The following is a 25064-nucleotide window of genomic DNA, read 5'->3' as shown; positions in this document are numbered from 1 at the left end:
AAGAGTAAACCTTCAAAAGTACTGAATTTTATGTCACTTATTTATGTGCAAATGTTTAATAATGAAGAACATTAAAACATTACTGTTGGCCACATGTCGGCAAAGTTATGTGACATTAGTGATGTTTGTACTTTCAGCGTTTACTTGGTTTTAAAGCCTCTACTTCAAAATATATATATGTAATAGTCGACCTTAATCTTACAGAGAATCTGATGATTTTATGAATAATTTAAGTCAGTCATATATCCACAAACACAACAAGCTGAAAGTCAGTGATGCTGCTCGGTTTGCAGTCCTGAATATCACGGCACAAGCAGGATTCACTGCACTGTTAATGTTAGCTGTGTTATATTGCTGCCTCTGTTCGGTGGTGTCGAGCCAAACGGACTTTAACGTGTGTTTGAACGAGCTGACGGTTCACTCGTTAAGCTGAAAGAAAGACGCTTTAATCACAGCAGTCACACATGTGTCCACTTTACCATCTGGAACTCTTCTTGTTTACACTCGTAATAACACAAACACTAAATCCTGCTTCTCTGGTGCTGTTGTGTAGCAGTGTGTACACCTGAGACTGTCACCTGTCTGTCTGTCCTGCACTCTCTCTCTGTTTCTTTCTCTCTGATTGTGGAATAAAAGTATGAACATGTGTTTATAAGTTACACTTGTGTTTGAATCCTGCAGCTTATCACAAATTGATTTCCATGTGTGACAACTGCAAGTGTCCAGAGTGAGGACAGACTGAGGGACCCACTGCTGCACATCATCTGTGAGGCTGATGATCCAACAGGACAAACTCAACAGTGTGTGAGGAAGAGGAGGAGGAAGAGCCAGCAGCAGCTGACAGATGGAGAGAATAGAGAGACTGTTCCCTGTTTGTGAAGGACTGCTAGGAAAGTTTAGAATAACTAATTGCAACTATAACTACTGTTAAGGTTCAAAATATTGGGGATGGAGACAAGAGAAAAAACCACAATAACAACACTGGTCCGGCCGGGTTGAGTCAAACGATGATTTAATGATCACACACGTGGGAGATGGACACTGATGCAGACAGCCTCAAAATCTCAAAATGGTGGAGCATTGCTCAAACTTTTATAACCTCTGGTGCCTCCACCTTATCATAAAAAGCCTAAACATTCACATGCTCTCTCTCACACAGCGCCTAAGCTACGACCTTGGCTCCCTGTTTATCTGCTCCTGCTGAAATGGGGCAGAAAACTCCAGCACACTCTGTTCTCTTCTACTCAGACAAATTAGACAATAACCTTCTGCGAACAGTATTTCTTATAACTCAGCAATATAATGCATCATAAAACAATATCATTCATTCACAACAAGTCAGCAATTTAATGTAATGCAAATCAGTTTAACTAATGCAATAGTTATCAGCTTCTTCTAATTCAGGAGAATAATGCAAACTAAAACTACATAATAATTCACAATCTTTAATTAGGGGTATAACATGGCATAAAATAATATCATAATTTTACAATTCCCCCTGATGAGGTCATTAGAATAATGACCTCACAAACACCCTGTAGCCCAGTGTGGCCGGGTTCATCTCTTCTCACTCCTGAGGTCCTTTGTCCCCCTGAGGGGCAAACCATATGTAAGATGACCTCTGTGTTTGCGCAAGTCAGGTGCAAGACAAACTATTACTACAAGGATAGCAGGTCCAGATGACACTCCCCTGTTCTCCCACAGCTTTATTTGGTGTTCCCTGATACCATTCAGACGTAGACTAGAACCTCTGTCCGAAGAGCTCTTAACCTTTATTTTATTGCTGCAGCTACCAGTGTCGTCCAGTTGGGTGATCCTCTGCTCTTAATTCTTCCGCCTTAGGGGTTAGACAACCTTTCAGTTGTAACACAGATCAGGGGATTATTCTGCTCCGATTTCAAACAACGATCTGTGTATTCTCCAGAAAAAGGAACAGGAAGGTGTCCCCTTTTTGCCCAAAAGCCTCTCGAACTTCGTTGGTCTGGTGTTCCCGGATTTCCGCCAACCCCTTCATGGTTATTGCTGTGTTTATGGGATCCATCCTTTTGTGGTGACTAGCTGGAGCCCAAACGCCATGACCCTTGGACCCAGTTGATGTCTCGGCAGTCACTGTGTCTGACTCTGCTACGGAGGATCCTCGCATCTCTGTGACCTCGTCTGGTGTCTGTTCCTTTCTCTGTAAGAGACAGAAAACCAAAACACCTCTCTTCCTAACCCTAATAATCTAATGTTATTATCTACTGACCTTCTAGTGATTCAGAATTGGTCTAAAACATTCAGAATGTCCCAGGGACTTATTCTAATCATATCTTATGTGTGTGTAAGCAGTGTTTGCATTTAGCCCTCCGCACTCAAGGCATTTCTTACACTTTATCAGTCCGGACAGTCACGCCGAACGAAGCTTCTGACCTTCAAAAGGCCGAGTGCCAACTCGTTATAAGCACATTTGCAAGGTGTGTCTGAAGATTATTGAAACCCCTGTTTTTAACAAAAGACAAAAAGTTAACAAATCTTCAAAACGCTATTCAGTTCATTTCAATGAGTAATGATTAAACATGAAAGTGATAGTTTATGCTTTTTCACTGATTCTCTAAAAGGTCCGTCTTCTCGGACCGCTATTAGCTTAAGCTTTACCATTCCTAAAGTATTAAAGACACAAATGAAGTTATAAAATGTTCAAATAATCCTTGTTTGATGTTAAAGCTCAACCTTCCCCCCCTTTTTTGACACATTCCAATGTGTCAAATCAACGGAGCTAGAACATTCAAAAAGTTAGGCAGCTACAAAGTTTCCCAGACTCTTAAGGTGATCCGCGTGTAACGTTCTGACTCAGGTATTTAATATTTTAATGAATCTCGTTTAATTAACTGCCACTATTTAAACTAACCTTAAAGACATAATTTAAGAAAAGATCACAAAAAATAACATGATATCAGTGTTTTGTAAGCGCGTGCGGCCTTCTATGCTCGAAGCATTTCCCCTCAATAGATCAGTCAGACATTCGCGCTGACTGTAGCTTTTAACCCTTATTAACTTGAGCACAACTCTACAATGAGCAACAAGTTGCAATATGTATAAAAATGACCATGGTTACACCTGCAATGAAAAATGATATCATTATCCTAACACCTGTAAATGGAAGATTCATCAGACGTTATAACAATCACAGGAACACAGATGTTAGTATAAGGTCAAAAACTTCAATAAATGATCATCGATGCAATGCTTGTTGCATGATTCTCATACAATAATAATGCTGACATTGAAAATAACAGTATAACACCCCCTTTTGTCCCCTTACTGACCACAGCAGGGGGATCTTAGTTTTGAATCAGCCATGAATCCAGCTCACCTGATTCATCAGTGAGCTCCACCATCACTGGCGTCTGACAGGGTGGCGCTGCATACTCTTCTTTTAATATCACTATTTTCAACCTGTTAATGAGAGTGTTTAAACCTGAAGTCGACTACGTCCACAACAAGTCAATACAGCTGTAAATGTGGCCAATTATCAATCTATTACCAATCAATAACAACAGATAACTTCTATTTTATGCATGCTTTTAATCAACCACTCACCCAGAGGATCTCCAATCCCAGGAAATGCCTTCTCCTCCTTTAATGAGTCTGTCCTCCTTCCATGCCCTGGTAACTGGTCCATCCAGAGCCATATGATCTCAAATATACATACAACAAGCCAAACCACACCTTGGTCACACCAACCCCTTTCCACCCCCAAGATGCCCAATGCCATCCTAGTATGGACTGTCAAAAGTGGCTTTAACGCTGACTGTCCTGACAATCCATTTTATAACGTTCCTGGTCAGATTTGCCAATCTCTGCACCAGAGTTTTAAACGTTTCGCCATTTTCATTAGGTTTTATCTTTTATTTAGTTTCGACTCCAGATTTTCAATTTTTTGCCAGTTGTAATTAGTTTTTACCAATTCTTTGCTAGTTTAGTCTAGTTTTTATTTTCTGAAAATCCTTAGTTTCAATTTAGTTTTATTTGTGTTTTGCAAAAGTTAAGTGTAACAAAATCTCAGTTGCATCATATCAGTCATGCTCTTCTAATTATCCTTGGGTGTTGAGACTAATAACTATTAACTCTTGCCGCACCGAGTGGTCCTAATTTTGGTTAAAGTTAATTGATAACCTTTTGAAGGCGATTGTTTCACACCTTTATTTAGATGTCCCAGTCCTGTTATCTCGGGATACATCACGCTGCCTTATCTGGGGTTAGCTATTTTCTTGGGATGCGAGTTAAGTGGGTGAGCTCTTCAACGAGGGGGAGCGTGCTCCCCCTGATGAGGTCTTCTAGGTAAGCTAGGTTAACCTTCTTGTGTGAGCTTTTCAAGTGCACTTTTAAAGTTTGTGGGATTTTTTGTTTTATAAATGTCCCTCAAGACCCCCTGATGACCCAGTAATTCATTTTTGCGCACTGTAGTACACATTTAGTTTTTTGCTTGTAGCTCTCATACTCTACTTGCCACTCCTCTAAGTCCTGATGTTTCTTAGAGAGGACAACAGAACCTTTAAAATTATATCCCATATGTGGGGGTGTGGCCTTGCCAATTGTTTTTCCCACCTTTTCAAAATGGCTGGCGTGCCCACAAGCACATTTTAAGGAAGAAAGAAAGGTAAGCTTGATATTTACATTTATAATGTTTTGTTAAACTCAGATTTTTATTTTATTCAAAAAATAAACATCTGGTAAATAATTTCAGGGGTCTTTAAGAATTAGGCTCATTTACTTTCACAGGGAACATGACTAATTTATTAATGTGTGCTCTACACATTGGGACTTTATATTTATATTTATTTCACTTTTTCCTAATACCCAACTTTTGACAAAGGCGGAGAGAATTCTTAACACAATTATTAAGGGAGATTCAAACATAGATTTTTCAAAATATGAGAGGGTCAGGACCCACTAAAAGCCACAGAGAAGATTATCGAGATGCAGTGGCAGATGTAATAGAGAAAGACACAGGGCCACCTGAAATCTGTCGTCCTATCTGGTGCAAAACCAACATGTAGTAGAATCTGGAATTTTGATTTTGAGTTAAAAATAAAATATGGGTAAAATGCAGAAATGTTTTCCAGTAAAGTAAAAAATAAGAGTCGCAATTATAGTTGAATCCATAACACCTAATTGTTCCTACGAGATCACGTCGTTGCTGAGAGTTATCAGTGATCTCAACGTGTGAAAAGAACTCACAGTATCTGGGGTTTAAGCTCCTCTTGGCTGAGAAACCTGGGACAAACATGTGAACAAGACCTGAATAATATCAGTAATGAAGACTTCTCTCCAAAGATCAATAAAAGGAAGCCCCAATCTGATGAGAGTCTAGCAAAATATGGTTCACTCCACTTGCCTGAAATGGTTAGCAGTCCAAGGCATTTCAGTTGTAGAATGATTGGGTACAACAATGAAACAGATGTGAGATGAGGGAAGTGCCAAATGTTCCTTTGTGTCTCCAAATAAAATCAGTACTTACTCAGATATCCTAAATAAATTGACTTTTGTGAAATAGAAAGGTCAGTGCCATCACTTATTCCTAAACCAATAGTTTACAGTTAGTGAAGTGTCAGTGACTTCTGGGTTGGTCCCTGATCTTCATCTTATGAGATTGTTATTTTAATAACACTTGATTCATTTAAAAGAAAAAAGAAAAAAAAGAAAAAAGAAAAAACGAAAATAATTTCTCCCTGTTTTTTCTTATTCTCTGGGTCTCAGGAGGACATTATGTCCCTCTCCACTACAAGACTCTTGTTATGTCTACAAAACAATCATATTAAAATCATCCTCAATTCTATTCTGGCGCTGTCTCCCGACTTTTCCTGACCAGATTCTGCGGGTGAACGGAGCAGCAACCCAGACGACTCGACTAACGTACTCCCTTAATTTCACTATAGCAGGGCACGCACACATCAATGCAACCAAACACATTTTGCTATAAATCTAGTTAATTTTAGTTAGTTTTGTGAACATTCAGTACAGTTTTAGTTAGTATTTCTTTTTTTTTGATTTTATTACCGTTAACGCAAATTCTTTCCACTTCTACTTTTCGTTATTTCATTTGTTGTCTTTAATAATAATAATCTCCTCTGCACCCTTGAATAAACACCATTAACATGATCAACCTTTTGCTGCTTGTTACTTCACCATCTTATTGAATCAAATACTTCATCCTTATGTGGTTTACGACATTATATTTATCTAAATCTCCACTTTGTGTCTAAATGTTTGAAGAATTTTTGAGGGTCAAATTTTAAGAATTTGACCATAGTGAAAGTTATGGCATTATCACCCCCTTTGGGGATTACCTGTTTCCAGTTTTGATGATATTCCTCCCCGTTCTTTATTTTTGCAAGTACCCCTCTTCGGTGGCGAGAAACTGTTGGTGTGATCAAGCGGGTGCTGTAAAAACAAAAGCTCAGGACAGAACAGTCACCAGTCATGTACTTCATTCAAAATTAACAAATATTAAGCTTCATATTGATCCTCTGAGTGTAATGGTACATTTTAATTTGCACTTCTAAAAACAATATTTTCTTTATTTTACTCTTGTTCTTGTGCAGCACCACCCCTCAGCACATGCCCCTGTTATTTTATCTTACTTTTAAATTGTTGACTACTTCAAGAGAGCGCCCAAAAGACGGGGACCAGTGTTTATCATTACATATCTCCATTTTGAGTGTGGCTGTCTATCATTCCCCTCTTATTCATAAACCTCGGTGGAGGGTTTTTTGTTTGTTTGTTTTTTTCTAAAATTAATTGACTCTCTATAGTGACCCACTATGGTTAATAATAACATGCTCAGTCATAAGTGGGATCAAACCTTTTCTTCACTTTAGCATTTAATATTCCCAACAATATAATGTAATACCTTAATTAAAACACAGCTACTAAAACACAATTTCCTTAATGCAAACATCAGTAACTCAAAATTAGCAACCAAAGGGTTCAGTCTGCAGTTCATACTGCTGTGAAGCTACAGCTCTTTAGTCTCTGTCATTCTTCTGTTCTTGCAGACAAAACAAAGCAAAACAAAACATCCACCCATCTTTTACAGGCTGGGTGAATTGTCTGTGGACATTCAATAATCCTAAAGTCAGCACCGTTTTTGTCTCAGTATCAAGTCAGTTAAACTTTTAGTCGTCAGTCCATGACTTTTAGTCGTCAGTCATATGCATACATCCACACACATTTATACCAAAAGTTGCTGATAATGGAGTCTCACGCGCAGCCTATTCGAGGCTCCATCACCAGCAAGATGACGTCATCATTTTAAAGGAAACAGCTCCTTGTTTGTTTTTCCTTCTTTGGACTGGATTGACTCGCTGCAATCCTTTTAGGCTTCAGGATCAGTGTCCCATATAAGTCAATTTTCTCCCAAGCCCATTATAATCATGGAGAAAAAATACTTTGCGACTGTTTTCAATAAGAATATTTTATAGCGCTTTAAAGTTCAATCTCTCAGGCCTGGATTAAAGAGCTGATTTATTAAATCAGGAACTCACAAAATACCAAAATATCACCACCGGTGGATCACACCTCTCAGATGTTCTTATCTCAGTGCACTGTAACAAAAGCAAACACAGACGTAACCAATTAAACACTCATATAATAACAGATACTGGGGCCCATTGCAAACATGTCCAAAGTTCAAACCATCTTTCTCTCTCTTAGAGAAAGAGAACAATCCAAACCTCACTGATAGAATCAACCTAGTGTCAAACAAAACCCAAAGATCAACCAAAACTCCTTTTTGCACCAACAAAACATGTTGGATTTACTTGACTCAATAGTGGACACTAGTTACACACCAACTCTTTACCTTGGCAAAAACGTAAACAACTAAGTTGAATCAACACAACCTTTTCATAATCTCTTCGAAATAAAACTCACACCATTCATTCATCATTTTTCGCTCTGTACCACTGCTCCTTGTTAGACTGTGTGAAGCACAGTAAACAATTCAGAGGAGGCTTTGAGCCATAAACAGACATCACGCACAGACATTGTTTTCATTATCAAAGTGCTTCAGACCATGTCCTCTAAATCTACACAAATGCCCTCTGCGTGGCATGAAATACATTTAAGCAGTAAATAATCAATCAGTTCTTGCTGTTGTAACCAACTCCGTATTTGGATGTTTGTGTGCAGCATTTGTTAGTAAAGCATTCTTCATTGCATCAGCGTGTGTGTGTGTGTGTGGATCACTTCTCAGTTCATTGAATCAACGGGCGATCGTGGCTCAAGAGTTGGGCGTTCGCCTTGTAATCGGAAGGTTGCCGGTTCGAGCCCCGGCTTGGACAGTCTTGGTCGTTGTGTCCTTGGGCAAGACACTTCACCCGTTGCCTACTGGTGGTGGTCAGAGGGCCCGGTGGCGCCAGTGTCCGGCAGCCTCGCCTCTGTCAGTGCGCCCCAGGGTGGCTGTGGCTACAATGTAGCTTGCCATCACCAGTGTGTGAATGTGTGTGTGAATGGGTGGATGACTGGATATGTAAAGCGCTTTGGGGTCCTTAGGGACTAGTAAAGCGCTATATAAATACAGGCCATTTACCATTTACCATTTGTGTGTGTGTGTGTGTGTGTCATTTCTCCCTCAATCAACAAGTGCATATGTTCATATGTATGTTTCTTTTCACTCTGAGTCGGTGCATGTAGATGTGTGTGTTTGTGTGGGTGTTTGTGTTCATCACTTTCCTGTTGTAGTGTTCTGGGTAAACCACGGCCTGAAGCGTGCCCTGGGTCCTGCCCTCCTCCTTTTCAGTCTGTTTGCATCCATTGGTGCTGCTGCTCAGAGTTCTGTCCATACTGGTTCTGGCCCCAATTGAGGCAGTCCTTTTCTCCAGTGTCCAGCATCTTCTCCTTATTTCGCTCCTCCTTAACTTGACCCTTTTGCTTCGGTCTTCCTTCAGGGTTTTGATACGCAGCTCAATTGTCTGGATGTCCATTTGTTGCTTGCAGAAGTGCGACTGCTGTCCGTTTGTTTGCAGGTGGAACGGCTGACATCCAGAAGGTGTATAGGAGAGTCTGCAGCTTCCACCTCCCCAGTGGAAGACCTCAATCTTTGTTCTGTTAGTTTTACACAGGCCTCAAGGCTCTCTGGGATCCCTTCTTGCACTCTCAAGCCCACGGCTGAGGTCGTAGTCGTGGTCCCATTCCACGGGAATGGAGTCCATGGTTGTTTGGGTGTCTCGGCCCGAGCGTTCAGTCCAGAGCTGGGCAGCCCAGGACGCTGAGCGATCGGAGGACGGCAGAGGCGACAGGAAGCCATCCCCCTAACGTTCGCTCCATAGCAGACCGGACAAATCACACTGCTCATCTAGCTCCAGGATGCTCCGGCCTGATTTCAAGTCCGGTGTCTAGGACTCCAAGCCTGATGGGTTCGATTTTCAGCTAGCTCCTCCTGGGCCATGCTCAGTTTCTGCTCTGATGCCTCGAGGTCTTATTGAGGGCAGAAACCTCAGAGTCTTTTCCGTAGAAATCAGATTTAAGTCCATTGATGTTTTCCTTGCTTTGCTCCACGGCCTTTTGCGGCTCTGCTGTTCGGCTCTTCTCAGAGGTCAGCTCCTGGCCGAGCCCCGACACCTGTGCCTTCAGCTTATTTTCTCCTGGTGTTTTGTCCATTCTGAGGTGACCTCAGTTACTCCTCCTGTCCCTGGCACGCCCTTTTTGCTGCCCGTTGGTCATTGTTGGTCCGTCACTGTCCTGCACAGTTTTAATGCAGAGTGGTTAAGGTCAGCATGGTTTTGCTCGGCCTCACTTTTCATCTGGGCTTAATGGGCGTCTCGTCACAGCTCTGTCAGCTGAAGCTGTCTTTTTCCATATGGCAAGAATGTAAAGAGTGTGTGAGAGGGGTGTGTCCAATCAGGCACAATGCTGGTGGCTTTGCGAGTGCCTCGTTTTCCAAATCCAGATGTTTATTTGTCACGTACACAGCAACAGAGAGAACAGTCTGTTGTTGGGATGGCTGAGGTCCTTCACCATCTTCCTGGCCTTGGTCCAGCACCGCCTGCTGTAGATTGAGTGCAGGTCAGGGTGCTTGGAGCGGATGGTGCGCTCAGCTGATTGCACAACCCTCTGTAGTGCTTGTCTGTCCGGCATGGTGCTGTTCCCGAACCAGACAGTGATATAGCTGCTCAGGATGCACTCAATAGTTCCTTTATATAAGGTGGTCAGAATCGGTGGTGGGAGCCGGGCCTTTCTCAATCTTCTCAGAAAGAAAAGACGCTGACAGAAATCTCCCCGTGTAGTGAAACGGGCCTTGGATTACCGCTCTCCGTCTCTGCTGCATGAGATCATTTTCCTGCAGCACTGTTGACATTTTCAAGTTGTTGTTGCGGGTTCAGCTGCTTTAGCATTTGGTCAGGGTCACATCAAAGATGGTAGAGGAGAGAGCAAAGATGGTAGAGGGGAGAGCAGGAGTCCAGGGTCAGCCTCGGCTTTTCCGGGCCGACAAAGCAGCCTGTAATCAAGCATAAAGAGAAAAAACAAAACAAAACAAAAACAAACGAACAGGAAAATCATGTTGTATTGGCTGTGTTACTCAGAGAGGGGAAAAACAACGGGACCAGGCCCTGTGTCAGCCTTCTCTCCCCCTTTTTTTTTTTTTTTTTTTTTTTTTTTCACCATATAATCCTCTCATAACCCACCAAGCTGACAGGACAACACAGGTACATGTTAAAATTCTTAAGATCATGTTTAAAGCACAAAAATGGAATTTTCTTTCATTCAGTAATCACTTGTATTAATCAATCAGAAGAAAACATGTCACAATTTGACTTTTATTAACCACTAAATTTGTCGTGTAATCACTGGTTGTGATTTTTTTTTTTTTTTTTTTTGAAGTTAAGTTGTTGTCCTGCAACCCAGAGGGTTTATTTGTTAGTAGTGGATAAACTTTATTGTGTAACGGCGGGTGTATGTTAAGTTTCACTGCTTTAAACTTGCTGGAAAATCTTCACGTGTTCATGGGTGTAAGCTGTTTCTTCATTGCGTGTATGTGCGTTTGTACATGGGCTAATTTAACGTTTTTTCTCAAACGAGGCATTTCTCTAGCACGTGCCTCTCTCTCACATTTCTCTGCTTGTGTGTGTTTTTGTTTCACCTTCTTGTTGTGATGTTCCAGGCGCCTTCCCAACCTCCACAAGTGTGTTGGCCGCAATTTTATGTGTAAAACTTCTCTTAATTTCTCCTTTAATTCTCTGCTAGCTGCTGTCTTTTCCACAGCTGCTGATTCTTGCTGATTTTGTGTCCATTACTATAATTTTGCTTCGGCCACCGTGCTTGTGGGGGCAGTTGGTCCAGCCCCATAGCCACCTGTATCAACACACTGAGAGATTTATTTAATATCATTTTCATTACTGTTAAATAGACTAGCAGGCAAGACGCCCACCTTTGCACTGCAGACTACATGCCAGTCTCCCAACACACTCCTCTCTGAGTTTCAGCTTTAAACTCCAACATCATTCACACCCCAGTCATTCAACACCTTATTTGTAGTATCATAATCAGCAAAATCAGCGTTTTACTTACAGGCATGTATCATTGTTTGCAAATCAAAATTATAAAACTCAAAAACACGCTAAACAGGAAGCAAAGTCCTCTGTGCGCGTCACAGCTCATTTGCATGTTCACACACCGTCTAAAAATAGCTCGCAGCGCTGCAGTGCGCTGTCGTCACACACAGGGTCACACAAAGCTCAGACAAAACTCTTCTATTTTATATTACAAAGACGTCTTATATTTACAATTACTGACAGGCCTGACAGATTCAGCACCTAACAAATTTCGACAAATTTAAGTTAACGGGTCCAACCGAAGAAAGCTTCACTTTTTTGTAATCAATTAACCAGTATCTGTTACTTCTGGGAACAGTTTCTGACCTAACTTCTAAATCCCTAACTCAATTTAACTTTGTCCAAACAAGCACATGACACAGTTTTAAACGATGAGGAGTCTCGGTAACTCCTAGCTTATTTCGGGATGCCCTGTACCCCACAGTTAAACCAAAACTGAACTACCCCTGTTCGCCGACAGGTCAAGACCGCGCGTCCACGGCCAGGAGGGAGCGTAACCTCCGGGCTATGTGCTTCTTAGCATCTTCCAGTGCCGTCCTATAATAATTTTAACCTAACCGATTTTGAAAAATTTTACCATAACGGGTCCCACCGAAGAAAGATAACTTTTTTACGACCAATTAAACAGTCTCTGTTACTTCTGGGAACAGTTTCTGTCCTAATTTGTAAAACTATTAAACAGTATCTGTTACTTCTGGAACAGTTTCTGTCCTAATTTCCCTACCAAACTACCTGAGCCTTCAGCTCAATATCCAGGGACTCAAACCCAACATTATTACTTTCATATTTCTTCAACTTCATTAAACATTCTTAAGCAACTTTAACTGCATACCACACGGTGATTCTCATCAAAATCAAAACAGACACTCTACCAGTAATTTCAGTGAGTAGACTTTAATTTAGTCATATCCAATTTGGCACATTTTGGAAATAATTCAACAGGTAGTGCCTTACCTTTAGATAAGCCGGCTTTTGTCCACTCAAATCAGACCACTGGCTCGTGCCTGTCCGTTCGACAACCTCGGACCGTCCAAACTTTTAAATTCCACCCCAATACCACAGGACGAGCCCCCAAGCTGTTAAGGTTCAAAATATTGGGGATGGAGACAAGAGAAAAAACCACAATAACAACACTGGTCCGGCCGGGTTGAGTCAAACGATGATTTAATGATCACACACGTGGGAGATGGACACTGATGCAGACAGCCTCAAAATCTCAAAATGGTGGAGCATTGCTCAAACTTTTATAACCTCTGGTGCCTCCACCTTATCATAAAAAGCCTAAACATTCACATGCTCTCTCTCACACAGCGCCTAAGCTACGACCTTGGCTCCCTGTTTATCTGCTCCTGCTGAAATGGGGCAGAAAACTCCAGCACACTCTGTTCTCTTCTACTCAGACAAATTAGACAATAACCTTCTGCAAACAGTATTTCTTATAACTCAGCAATATAATGCATCATAAAACAATATCATTCATTCACAACAAGTCAGCAATTTAATGTAATGCAAATCAGTTTAACTAATGCAATAGTTATCAGCTTCTTCTAATTCAGGAGAATAATGCAAACTAAAACTACATAATAATTCACAATCTTTAATTAGGGGTATAACATGGCATAAAATAATATCATAATTTTACACTACCTAATAATCAGTCTTATTAGGTAATGTTTAAATAATTTTATCCTCCCAGTGTTTTCAGTGTGGGAGAAAGTACTCAGGGCCTTCAAGTTACACACTATGAAAGGCAGCAACAAGTTTAATGTTCAGAAACCTAAAGTCTGTATCAGCAGCAGAATGGAGCTAAAAATAAATTTTTGTTTCAGTTCTATGAAGTTTTGAGTATTTTGGATCAGTAGCACTGCTGTGTTTGTTGCATCTGTTAAGATTCAATATTGAGGAAGGGTACAAGAGGTGATCGAAGAATAACCACACCGATCCGGCCGGGTAAAGTCAAACGAAGATTTTAATGAATACACGCGTGGGAAGAAAACTCTGTACGCAGACAGGAAGTAGTCTTCGACTTAATCAAAGCATGAACAGATATTTTATAGCATCAGGGTTTATTTACTGACGCCCCTTCATACGTCACAGATACATTTTATACATAGATCAGATCAACATCATCCTAACTTTTCACCTAGAAAATCATCTTCTATTTTCATGGCTAGCCCTTCCTGTCTACCTTTCAGTTCTTGTCTTGTTCCTCTTTCTTGCCGAGACACCAAGAAACGGTTCCTCTTTTACCAAGACAATTTTGCAGTTACAGCCAAACATAACTAACCTCTCCTCTAAATAAATCTAATTTAAAGTGTGTGTGTGTGTGTGTTGACCTCACATGCTCTTTGTGTCACCTCTTCACCTACTGTCTGTGTCTCGTCCTCAAATGCTCTTTCTTAATTCACCTGTTACACTTCTGACCTTTTACCAGACCAGAAGCTCACTGAGACTATGTGTATGTCTTCTACTAAATAAATGTTTTAATCAAGAACCTCTACTAAAACCTTAATATAAAATGATCTGATATATAAGTGTTTTGTAAGCATGTATTGCAATTCCTTCTCTGGCTCCAAGTCACTTGCACAATAGATTGTCCGAACATCGCGCCGAACAAAGCTTCCGACCCCCAATTAATTGACCGAGCTCCAACTCTTTAATAAGCACAGATATGCATTGTGTATAAAATAGTCATAGCTGCTTAAGGCCTTCTTAAAGCTATCTGTTACATTGTTAAAGCCTCGTCTTAGCCTGCGGCTCAAAATAACTTCCTGCTTCTTTCTGCATACAACTTCCTGTCAGCCTGCAACTCAGTCTTTCTGAAAGAGACACTGTTTAAACCTTGGAATGCAATATCCATGCTGCAGATTATATTATTAATGCAATGACAATTATTTGACAATAGCAGTAAAATAATTTCCCTCCTCGACACTCCCCCTTTTGACCTCTGGAACACCAGAGGTCACAATACATTGTGTCCTCACGCAGACCCTTCTCTGGTGGTCTCGAACCTCGAGATCTCCAGGATCCTCGCCCCTCCTGTGGTCGCCGAGATCGATCTTCTGCAAAGGAAACAAAACACCTTTTCTTGCATCTCCCTAACTTATCCTATCTGGGTCTCTTTAATTAAAAGCCTGATCCTAATTATCTTCTTAACTTATTGACTTGTATTTATGTATACTCTTCAACGTTACTCATCACTTTAAAATTCTTTTAAGCGCTGGTTTCACGTCCAGTTGCTCGCTCTACTTTCCCTTATCTGATCATCAACATCCTATGCACAAGTTGTCGCTGCTGCAAGTTAATCTACTCCAAAAGAAAACAACCACTTCAATCAATTAAGTTTAAGCATATAAGCAATTACTCCTGTATACATTTCATCATAGCTAAATGCTAAATGCTGCCTTGAAACAATTCCTATGTGTTAACACTAACTTCATTTTAAAACCTCACATTTCCTATGTTATCACCTGTTTTGGTATAGCCTTTTTATTTCATTTTGCTCCCTTTAATGTAACAATACCTCCTAATTCTAGTTTATCAGACTTAACCAAAATATATGCTTTCCTTCCTCTTTGGTCCTTCTTTAAGTTCAGTTAAAAGCTAAATGAATTTAAGGCCTTTTGCCTGAAATCAATACTGTCATGTGTGTTTCTTAACTCTGTGTCTGTAAGCGTGTGCAATCCTTCATGAACTCATATTATCCTCACAGTAGATTGGCTAATCATAGCGCTAGCCAAAGGCTCATGACCCTCCAGAGACAAATTTGAGCCACAACTCCTTTAAAAGCACAAAATGCAATATGTATAAAATAGTTATAACTGCACCTGAAATATAAAGTTAACATCATCATAAACATCTTATGGTCATCAAAGCAATGGGCAGGGCTGCGACCCAATTTAGCCCTGTCTGCGCACAAATTTTAGCCAACTTGTTTTCCAAATTTAGGTTCATCCTCTCTACCTCTTGCAAATCTTTATTCTTGAAGTGAGCACCATTGTCTGATCTAATTCTCTTGGGAAACCCATGCCTTGGAATGTAATGATTGGTTAAGCACTTAATCACACTTTTCGCATCTTCACATTTGGTCGCCCATGCTTCGGGCCATCCAGTCAGAACATCCACACACACCAACAAATACCTCACCCCACCTGGGCCTATATCAATCATGTCGGTATAATCAATCACGACCTCTTCTCCTGACCTTCCTGGCATGAGAACCTTACCAGCTTCAGGTTTTACTGCTGGCTTTGGGTTGTGTGCCCCACAAATTAGGCACGTTCTGGCCTTTTCCAGTATCATCCTTCTCAAATCAGGATGCCACCATCGGCACAAATTTCTCTCCATCTGTTTCACTCCCACGTGACCAAGCCCGTGAGCCTCATTCACCTTTTGTTCCGCCATTTTGGCCGTTAAAGCGGGACGCCCATCTGGCCCCCTCCACAAACCGCCATCTTGCCAGGCTCCTTTGTTTTCCCACACCCCCTTTTCCTCTGGGGATGTCTCCTCCTGAGCCTTTCTAACTTCTCCCATGCTGTTAGTGCTACCCTCCTCTTCTGGGGTTACCTGCACCAGTTGTCTCTGTCCTTTGTAGCCCGCTGCTTCCTTTGCGGCTTCGTCAGCTTTCTGATTTCCTCTTGCCACCATACTGTCTGCTTGTGAGTGGCCTTTGCATTTTATAATACTTACCTCGTCTGGGTCCTCCAGGGCCTTTTTGTGACAGATGGGTGCATTAGTGGCCGTTCTGAACCCGGCTCTCTTCCACTGAGCCAGTTCCACATGAGCTGCTCCAAATGCATATGCTGAGTCAGTGTAGATGTTCACTCTCATGTTTTTAGCCAACCTCAGGGCTCGAGTTAGGGCTATCACTTCAGCTCTCTGGGCCGACTGTTGTCCCTCGATTTTTCCTTCAACCTGGGCTTTCTTAATACAGTCATGTGGTTCTCCTGACCCCATTAGGTCTGCCATATTTATTCCTTCATGTGTGAATATCAGATTTGGCGCCTCTAAAATTTTGCTGAACCTTTGTTGCGTCAGTGGAGTCATTGTGAATGCCTGTGAGTTCACATAGGCCACTACACTGTGTGTAGTAAGCACTTTCAGTGGGTGTTCCCTCACTATATGTGCTGTTTTCTGAATTATCTTTGCTACTCCTGCTGCGTGTTGTGTGCATGTGGGATGCCTTGCTTCTGTTGAATTTAATCTTATGCTGACATACATAAGTACATCCCTACCTCCCCCTTTTTTCTGAAACAACACACCATTCACAACTCCCTTTGTTTCTGAAACATCAAGATAAAATGCCTCATCATAGTTAGGTGTGGCCAGATCTGTGGCTCTTGACAAATCCTGTTTTAGTGAAATGAACGCTGTCTCTGTGTCCGGCGTCCAAGGCAATTCAGCCTTCAGATTTCGAACACCAACTTTCTTGATCAGGTCCCTTAAAGGGGCCGTTTTACCCGCATAGTTCGGAATGAACTGCCTGCTGTAACCTGTCAAGCCAAGAAAGGAAAGCAACTCCTTCACAGTTCTTGGTTTTGGATGTGTCAGAATTTGGTCTCTGTGTGTGTTCATTAACCCCACTGATCTGTGTGCGATCACCCGGCCCAGGAATGTTACCTCTGGCCGGACCAACTGCAGTTTTTCTTTACTCACTTTGAAGCCACACTCCGCCAATCTGCTCAACACCACAAGCGATGCTGCCGTACAGGCCGCTGCTGACGGGGCTGCAATAAGAAGATCATCAACATACTGTATTAATTTACAGCCCCCTGGCAGTTGACATGGGGACAATGCCTCTTTCAACACCTGATTAAAAATTCCTGGTGAGAGTGCAAAGCCTTGTGGTAGGCGTGTGTACCTAAATTTGCGGCCTCTGTATGTAAATGAGAAAATGTCTCTGAGTGACTCGTGCAGTGGGAGACAAAAGAATGCATTCGCTAGGTCAATACATGTGAACCACTTTTGGTCTTCAGTTTTGTGCTTCTATTATGGTCTGTTAAATGGTATGTCAGACTTCAGCCGGAACAGGACAGGCGAACAGTTAGCTAGACCCACATCTGTGGGCCCTACGGACCACAAAGTACCAGGCAATTTTGAGAGCTCAGCTACTGCATCAGGATGATCCATTCTTTCCCTGCCATGTATTCTGGAGATTTCTTTATGTTCTAAGATCACTGCATCGTTGGACAAACAAGTTATGCGATATATTTTACATTTTGGTGCATACCAGACGTTTGGAATTTGGGTGCTTTGCCAGCATGCGTTGTCCAGCGCCCGCTTGACCATTGGTCCCAGATCTCTTGGCCCATGACCCTCGTGGACCGCCAATGTAATGTGAGGGGCTGAATCCTCTCCCACATTGTACCAAGGCAGTTGTTCATCAGTAAATTTCACAGCCGCGGCCACACCTTCTGGTCCAACATAAATGTTATGTGTTTGCACATTCCACGTCTGTCCCTCAAGATCAGACTGGAACTGTTCCCAATAGATATCGTTATCTTCCCTATCATAAAAGAGTGTAACGTGGAAAGGATCTCGCGGTGGGGAATAGACGGCCAGGCTCATTATCCAGGGTTTCCACAGCTGATAATGTCTCAGAATACCTTCTTCCACTAGCCTCCCCCAGTAGATTTCGGCAGTGGGTTGTTCAGAGTTCTGGACTAGATATTGAGTCTTTGAAGGTGATCCCAGTTTCACAAGCAGGTCCCTGCCCATGAGATTTTCCAGGCACCTGTCAGGACACCACATAGTGGTGCTTCAAAGTCTGTTTTCCCAGCTGTGTCAATGCTGGATCATCATCATTGACAGCATAGGTTCTGCCGTCCCCACGCTGTTCAGTTTCTCCGGGCTCCATCAGTATTGCTCCCCCTCCCAGCCCCAGTCGGCTACTGGGTACTGGGGGCTGGTGCTGCATTCGGGTTTGGAGCTTGATGTGCTCCCCTGTAAGCAACTCTTTGTCTTGGGCCCCCTCGTGCCTGGGGTTGATAGCCTCGCCTCTGATAATTTCGCTGCGATTCAGGGCATTCTCGGGACCAGTGTCCTTCTGCTCCACAGCTGTAACAGCCAGTCCAAGACACACTGCCAGGATTCCCCGGATTCCGAGCCCTTTGTCCTCCCCTCACGGATCCACCACGCCCTCTCTGCGGTCCACCGGTCCCCCAATTCCCTACGGGTTGACGCTGCCTTGGTGCATTGGCGGGCCAACGATCATCAGGGTAGAGACCCGGATCCTGATCTGGCCAGTCAGGCACAGGATCGGGCTGAGGCCTTGCCACCATTATAGTCTTATTTAGTTCTTTCGGTTCTTTTCTTCGCATTATATTTTTCGCGAGCCTCACCCAGCTGCAGCCTAAGCAGCTGCGCCTATACTTCATCTAACTCTTTCTTTTGTTTGTTCGTCAAATCCTGTTCCTGCTGAAGTCTGTGGGTCACATGTCTCTCCCACTGCACCGAGTCTGCAACGGCAAAATCTGGGTTCTTTTCCAAGTCAACTGCAACCTGGTTGGGCAGCCCTGCCAGCATTGCCGAACGAAACCACGCTCTACTTTCACCCTCCTTCCCCGGATGTATTCCTGTTCCTAACAACCATTGTTCCTTTGCTTTAGCTAAACACTCTCTGGGTGTGTTTTTGGAATGGCTCCAGAGTTAGGAGTTGGGTCCTTTTCCCGAACTGCATCTGCTAAGTCACTCTGCACCTCATGATATTTCAGGTCATTTGCATATCTGGTTGTTTGAGCTATCTGCTCTACATCTGCTAACCCACCACCCAGCATACAACGTCCGGCCAAAGCGCGAAAGTCGCCCAGCGCTAATTCTTCTCCTTCCCAATGTTCTCCCTTGGTTATTGGTGGAAGTTGTTTAACCAATGCTTCCAAATCTCTCACCTTATAGGCGCGATAAACTGGTTCGTTCTTTGGACCTGCTATCAGAGGCAGACTTAAACCAGGGTCAGGAGCTCTTTGTTCAAAACTCACTTTTCTACTCTTCCTCGACTTTCCTTTTCCCTTTGAGCTCCTAAATATGGGCTGTCTCTGTGCTTGGTCTCTCTTCACACTTCTTTTCCTCAAAATTAGGCTTGTACTTGGTTGAGGTTCAGCTCCTCCATCTTCGTCCTCCTCATCGTCTTCTTCTCCTGATGACGTCGCACGGCCTTCATTCTCCTCTTCTGGCCCTCCCTGCATTACTCTCTGCTTTATAACCTCCAATGCCGTTAATGCCTCTATGGACGCACGTAGGGCCTCATGCATTTGTCCATACACTTCTCCTTCAGTTTTTAACACCAAGCTCAGAGGTATTTTATCACCCAGCCCTTTCTGTTGGGATATAATAGGTTTACTTACCTCAACCTCCATCGCTTGGCACTCTTTCTCTGCTGATTTTAATACTCCAGGGGAAGCCAAGCGAACAACTTTCTTACGCTGTTCGAGCTGATCCTTCAGAGGTTTGCATCCCCTTTTCCTACTAGGTGTCGCACCCGAGCTGTCAGCCATTCTCTGAAACACAGACTTACCTCTTCCAATGGCGTTGGTCGACTCCACCTTCTTGGTCTAGGTCACCCAGACACGCTTAACTTTCGGTTTCAGTCTTCGTCTCGCTGTTCTCGCAACCACTGGCTCCTCTTCCCCTGCTCGGTGATACACAAAGTTTAACCCAGCCCTTTAGACGCTGTCCTCGCGTTCTCAAGCGGTGACACTCAATCAAAATTATTCGCCCTCAAAGTGTTAATATATGACACCAGCAACCCTTATGCGCAACGCGCTCATCTCCGTATACTTACCTCTCCAATAGTTCCTCGGATTAGTGTTTTTTCATTTATTTTAAACCCATTAACGGCGCTGCGCGTCCCTTATATACTTTACAGCAACACACCCTCAAGCATCCCGTACTAATAAATCTAAAACCAAGAAATCACCTTTATGACATTATGTCAAAACTTTCTCCATGTTGCACAGCCTGCCACAGGTTTAACAAAAAATCGCTGCCCGAGAAGGCTCCCACATATCAAACGCACACGCACACATACAATTTCAACCACGCACTCTCAAGCACATTTGTCTCCTTTAAATCTACTAATCGCTTGGAGACATCTCCACAGATAATTACATTATTTCCCAAGCAAGCATATCAGAATCAAAACCGTCTAGTACCGACTCTACCATAACCTGAGCAAAGTGGGCGGCCTCTGTGGGCTCCCAATTTGGATCATTTTCATGCTCAGTCATCTCCTTTAAGCCTTGAAATAGAAATAGACAACGTTGTATATAGGCATTTAGCTCATGCAGCTCAATCTCGGACCACACTGTCATCTCATAAGGTGAAACACCTTCCTCAGTCACTATGTGACATTTACAGGTCACCTCTAGTCGACCCTCTTCCTCTGCAATTTGTATGTTACAGGTTGCAAAATAAATCACAGGCATGTTTGCTTATTCTATTTAAACAACGATTTTACAGTATTAAATGGGACTGTTTAGTGCATGGGACACAACACAATCATTTACTGTTAAAGCGACAAATGTCAAACAGGTTCTAACAGGTCCACTTTATTGCGTGCTCATTGAATTACTCCTATCAAAGCTATTTAACAAGTTCAATTTACACATACTCATTAATCTGTCACGCTTATTAGTGGCTCATGGTTGCTTAAAGCCTATGTCTGACTTGACCACAGAGTTAGAGCATCATTCAATCCTCTCAGGATGACCACTCCACTTACTCTGCATCCAGTCAGCTCATGTATTAACAACCCTTGCAGACTGTAACCCTTTTATTTTTTGTTTATGCCTTCAAATCCACCTTAAATCTTCTTTACCTAAACGTTGGTTTTAAACACAAACAATTCTTATATTCTATTTTGAAACGCTGTCACCATTCATATATTTACAATGTTGTTATTTACTAAGCCAGCATTTTAACTGCAGACATTTATCCACATTTGCAAACAATAGTTATAGAGCTGAATGACACACAAAACCGAAAGCATAGTCCTCTCATGCGCTCTGCATCAGCTGCCTCATTTGCATGCACACACACTCTTCATCTAAGAATAGCAGCAGGCAGTCAGTGCATTGCTGACTCGACCCACAGAGATCTTTTTTAATACAGAGACGTCTTATATTTACAACTGCACAGATTTTATGCCTTTTAACACCTACCGAATTTCGAAAAATTTAAGTTAACGGTCTAACCGATAAAAGTCCAACTTTTTTGTAATCAATTAACCAGTATCTGTCCAACAGTTTCTGGCCTCATCTCTAAAGTCCCTAACTCAATTTAAAAGTGTCCAACACCCAAGGTCCAACCTTTGCTGCCCAAAAAAGCGCAGATACCGTTCCAAACGGTAAGGAGATTCTAACTCCTAGTTATTCTGGAGTGCCCCAAGCTCCACAGTGACCAACTGACTATCCCTCTTCGAGGACAATGCATAAGCGTCCTTTGCATTGGCAAGCGTTACCTCTGAGCACTGCGCTTCCTACCAGTCCAACTGGCGTTCTTGAGTAATTTATAATACTTTGGAACAACAATAAAACACCCAACAAAGTGTAAGACTGAAGCAGGTCCAACCTTATAACCAAAAAATAACCAGATTCCCTAACATACTAAACGGTCCAACCGCATTCAATCATTACCAGCAGTCCAACTGCTTTAAATCCTCAGTACTGTCATGACATTCTCATCAAAATCAAAACAGACATCCACCAGTAACTTCAGTGAGTAGACTTAAATTTTATCATGTCCAATTTGGCACACTTTGGAAATAATTCAACAGGTAGTGCCTTACCTTTTGGATAAGCCGGCTTATGCCCACTCACTTAGACCACTGGAATTCACGTCTGCCCGTCAGACCACCCAAGACCCCGGATTTCTCCGTCCAAACCTCCAACTCTCCCTCCTCAATAACCGGACGAAGCCCCCAAATGTTAAGATTCAATATTGAGGAAGGGTACAAGAGGTGATCGAAGAATAACCACACCGATCCGGCCGGGTAAAGTCAAACGAAGATTTTAATGAATACACGCGTGGGAAGAAAACTCTGTACGCAGACAGGAAGTAGTCTTCGACTTAATCAAAGCATGAACAGATATTTTATAGCATCAGGGTTTATTTACTGACGCCCCTTCATACGTCACAGATACATTTTATACATAGATCAGATCAACATCATCCTAACTTTTCACCTAGAAAATCATCTTCTATTTTCATGGCTAGCCCTTCCTGTCTACCTTTCAGTTCTTGTCTTGTTCCTCTTTCTTGCCGAGACACCAAGAAACGGTTCCTCTTTTACCAAGACAATTTTGCAGTTACAGCCAAACATAACTAACCTCTCCTCTAAATAAATCTAATTTAAAGTGTGTGTGTGTGTGTGTTGACCTCACATGCTCTTTGTGTCACCTCTTCACCTACTGTCTGTGTCTCGTCCTCAAATGCTCTTTCTTAATTCACCTGTTACACTTCTGACCTTTTACCAGACCAGAAGCTCACTGAGACTATGTGTATGTCTTCTACTAAATAAATGTTTTAATCAAGAACCTCTACTAAAACCTTAATATAAAATGATCTGATATATAAGTGTTTTGTAAGCATGTATTGCAATTCCTTCTCTGGCTCCAAGTCACTTGCACAATAGATTGTCCGAACATCGCGCCGAACAAAGCTTCCGACCCCCAATTAATTGACCGAGCTCCAACTCTTTAATAAGCACAGATATGCATTGTGTATAAAATAGTCATAGCTGCTTAAGGCCTTCTTAAAGCTATCTGTTACATTGTTAAAGCCTCGTCTTAGCCTGCGGCTCAAAATAACTTCCTGCTTCTTTCTGCATACAACTTCCTGTCAGCCTGCAACTCAGTCTTTCTGAAAGAGACACTGTTTAAACCTTGGAATGCAATATCCATGCTACAGATTATATTATTAATGCAATGACAATTATTTGACAATAGCAGTAAAATAATTTCCCTCCTCGACACATCATAATGCTGTAACTGTTTATATGCTTTATATATTCTGAGGTAAGTTGATCTATAGTGTTACATCATATTCTATAAGGATGTTATGTGTTTGTAGACTTTCTGCCCAGTTTGACCCATTTAGCAGAAGTCAGCCTGTTTAAGGCTCTGATGTCTATTCTGTATGACTTAAAGCAGTTATGACATGGTCTGATTTTCTCACCCAATAAAGGAATATTTCATATATCAGTCTACTCTTCATTCTATCAGACACAGTTACCACACTTTGTACATTTGCTTTTTACACATATATGTAAGCACTGAGCCAAATTTAGTAATGCCAACATACTGAAGTAACAACATTTGTTTCTTATATATAATACATCTATATATACACAGTCAAAGATACTTGTCTTTGATTGAAGATTTAAGGTGATAGGAAATATAAATAACTGCTACTTGAATCTTTGACACAGAGTTCAAGCTCACTGCTGTAATATATATATATCATAATAATCTGACAATAAATATAATATTGGCCATATTATATTTACATTACCACAGTGAGATGACTTTAGTCTCATGAACAACATTAAATAATTGTTATTTACTAACTAATCTTAAATGACTGTTCAGTACAGAAATGAAGCCCAACAATCATGTTTTACAGTCCTGTGGTCTCAGCCTCAGATACTCAACTAATCAAAGTGATGTCATGAAAAAAATGGCTGAGCAACAAAACATTTTTCTCCTTCACTTCTGTCAAACAAAGCTGTATGAAACGTTTCTCGCTGTTAGTATCATGGTTGCTAGGCAACCTGAGCAGCGCGACGAAGGCTAGACCGTCCCATTTCACAAACCTCTCACTTCCGCACTTCTCGTAATTATAGTACACACCACACGTAGTGCGCGTACTTCAAGCGTGCACTCTCTTAATTGGGACACAGTACAAACTACAAGTACACAAAACAGGAACGTAGCTCAGAGTGGCGGATACACTCGGCCTCGTTGGTCCAGCTGTGAGTCCGTTACCGTGAACTATGGAGCGGCAGATTTGTGCTGAACTAAGCTGCACACAGCTGATGTTAGCCAGGAAACATTACACACTGACTTTAATGGAGAGACCGGAAATACAAACACACACAGTTTGTTGTGTGAAGAAATCAAACACGAGCTGAACAAACAGTAAAGTTCCTAAAGACAAACTGTTAAAGGAGGAAACAAAGCAAACTTACAGTTTCTTCACACACCAACAACAAGCTCCGCTCCACACCTGGACACTAAACACAGACACACAGGTGAGCTGCTTCCTGGAAGGAGGCGGGACTCCACCTGAAACTCAGCACAGGTGGGAGGGGCTCAGCTCTGTGTGTGCTGATGTGTTAACTTTAAAAATATGACTGCTCAGACTGAGTCAGAGTAAAGTTCACATGCTGACGTGTGGAGACATGAAACCTTGTTGTAGCTGCAGGTGTGAACACACTGATCCCAGATCAGCTCTGCTGTATTTGTAACATGAACA

The 25064-nt window shown here is 42.1% G+C and overlaps 1 long non-coding RNA gene across 1 annotated transcript; it reads right to left on the bottom strand.

Moving 5' to 3' along the window:
• Window positions 1-1431: 1431 nt before the first annotated feature.
• Window positions 1432-24834, bottom strand: LOC146577452 (uncharacterized). Its single transcript, XR_014889525.1, has 2 exons — window positions 24778-24834; window positions 1432-3435 (listed from the first exon to the last, which is right to left on the bottom strand). It is a non-coding gene; the product is annotated as an uncharacterized LOC146577452 (long non-coding RNA).
• Between the last annotated feature and the right edge of the window lie 230 nt (window positions 24835-25064).

The sequence above is a fragment of the Mchenga conophoros genome, linkage group LG3 (assembly GCF_057382185.1).
Source record: "Mchenga conophoros isolate Kocher_MC1m ecotype Shallow Benthic linkage group LG3, M_conophoros_male_GT1.1, whole genome shotgun sequence".
Classification (NCBI taxonomy): Eukaryota; Metazoa; Chordata; class Actinopteri; order Cichliformes; family Cichlidae; genus Mchenga; species Mchenga conophoros.
The sequence above is the reverse complement of the archived record's forward strand: the minus strand, read 5'-3'. Positions and strand labels throughout refer to the sequence as shown.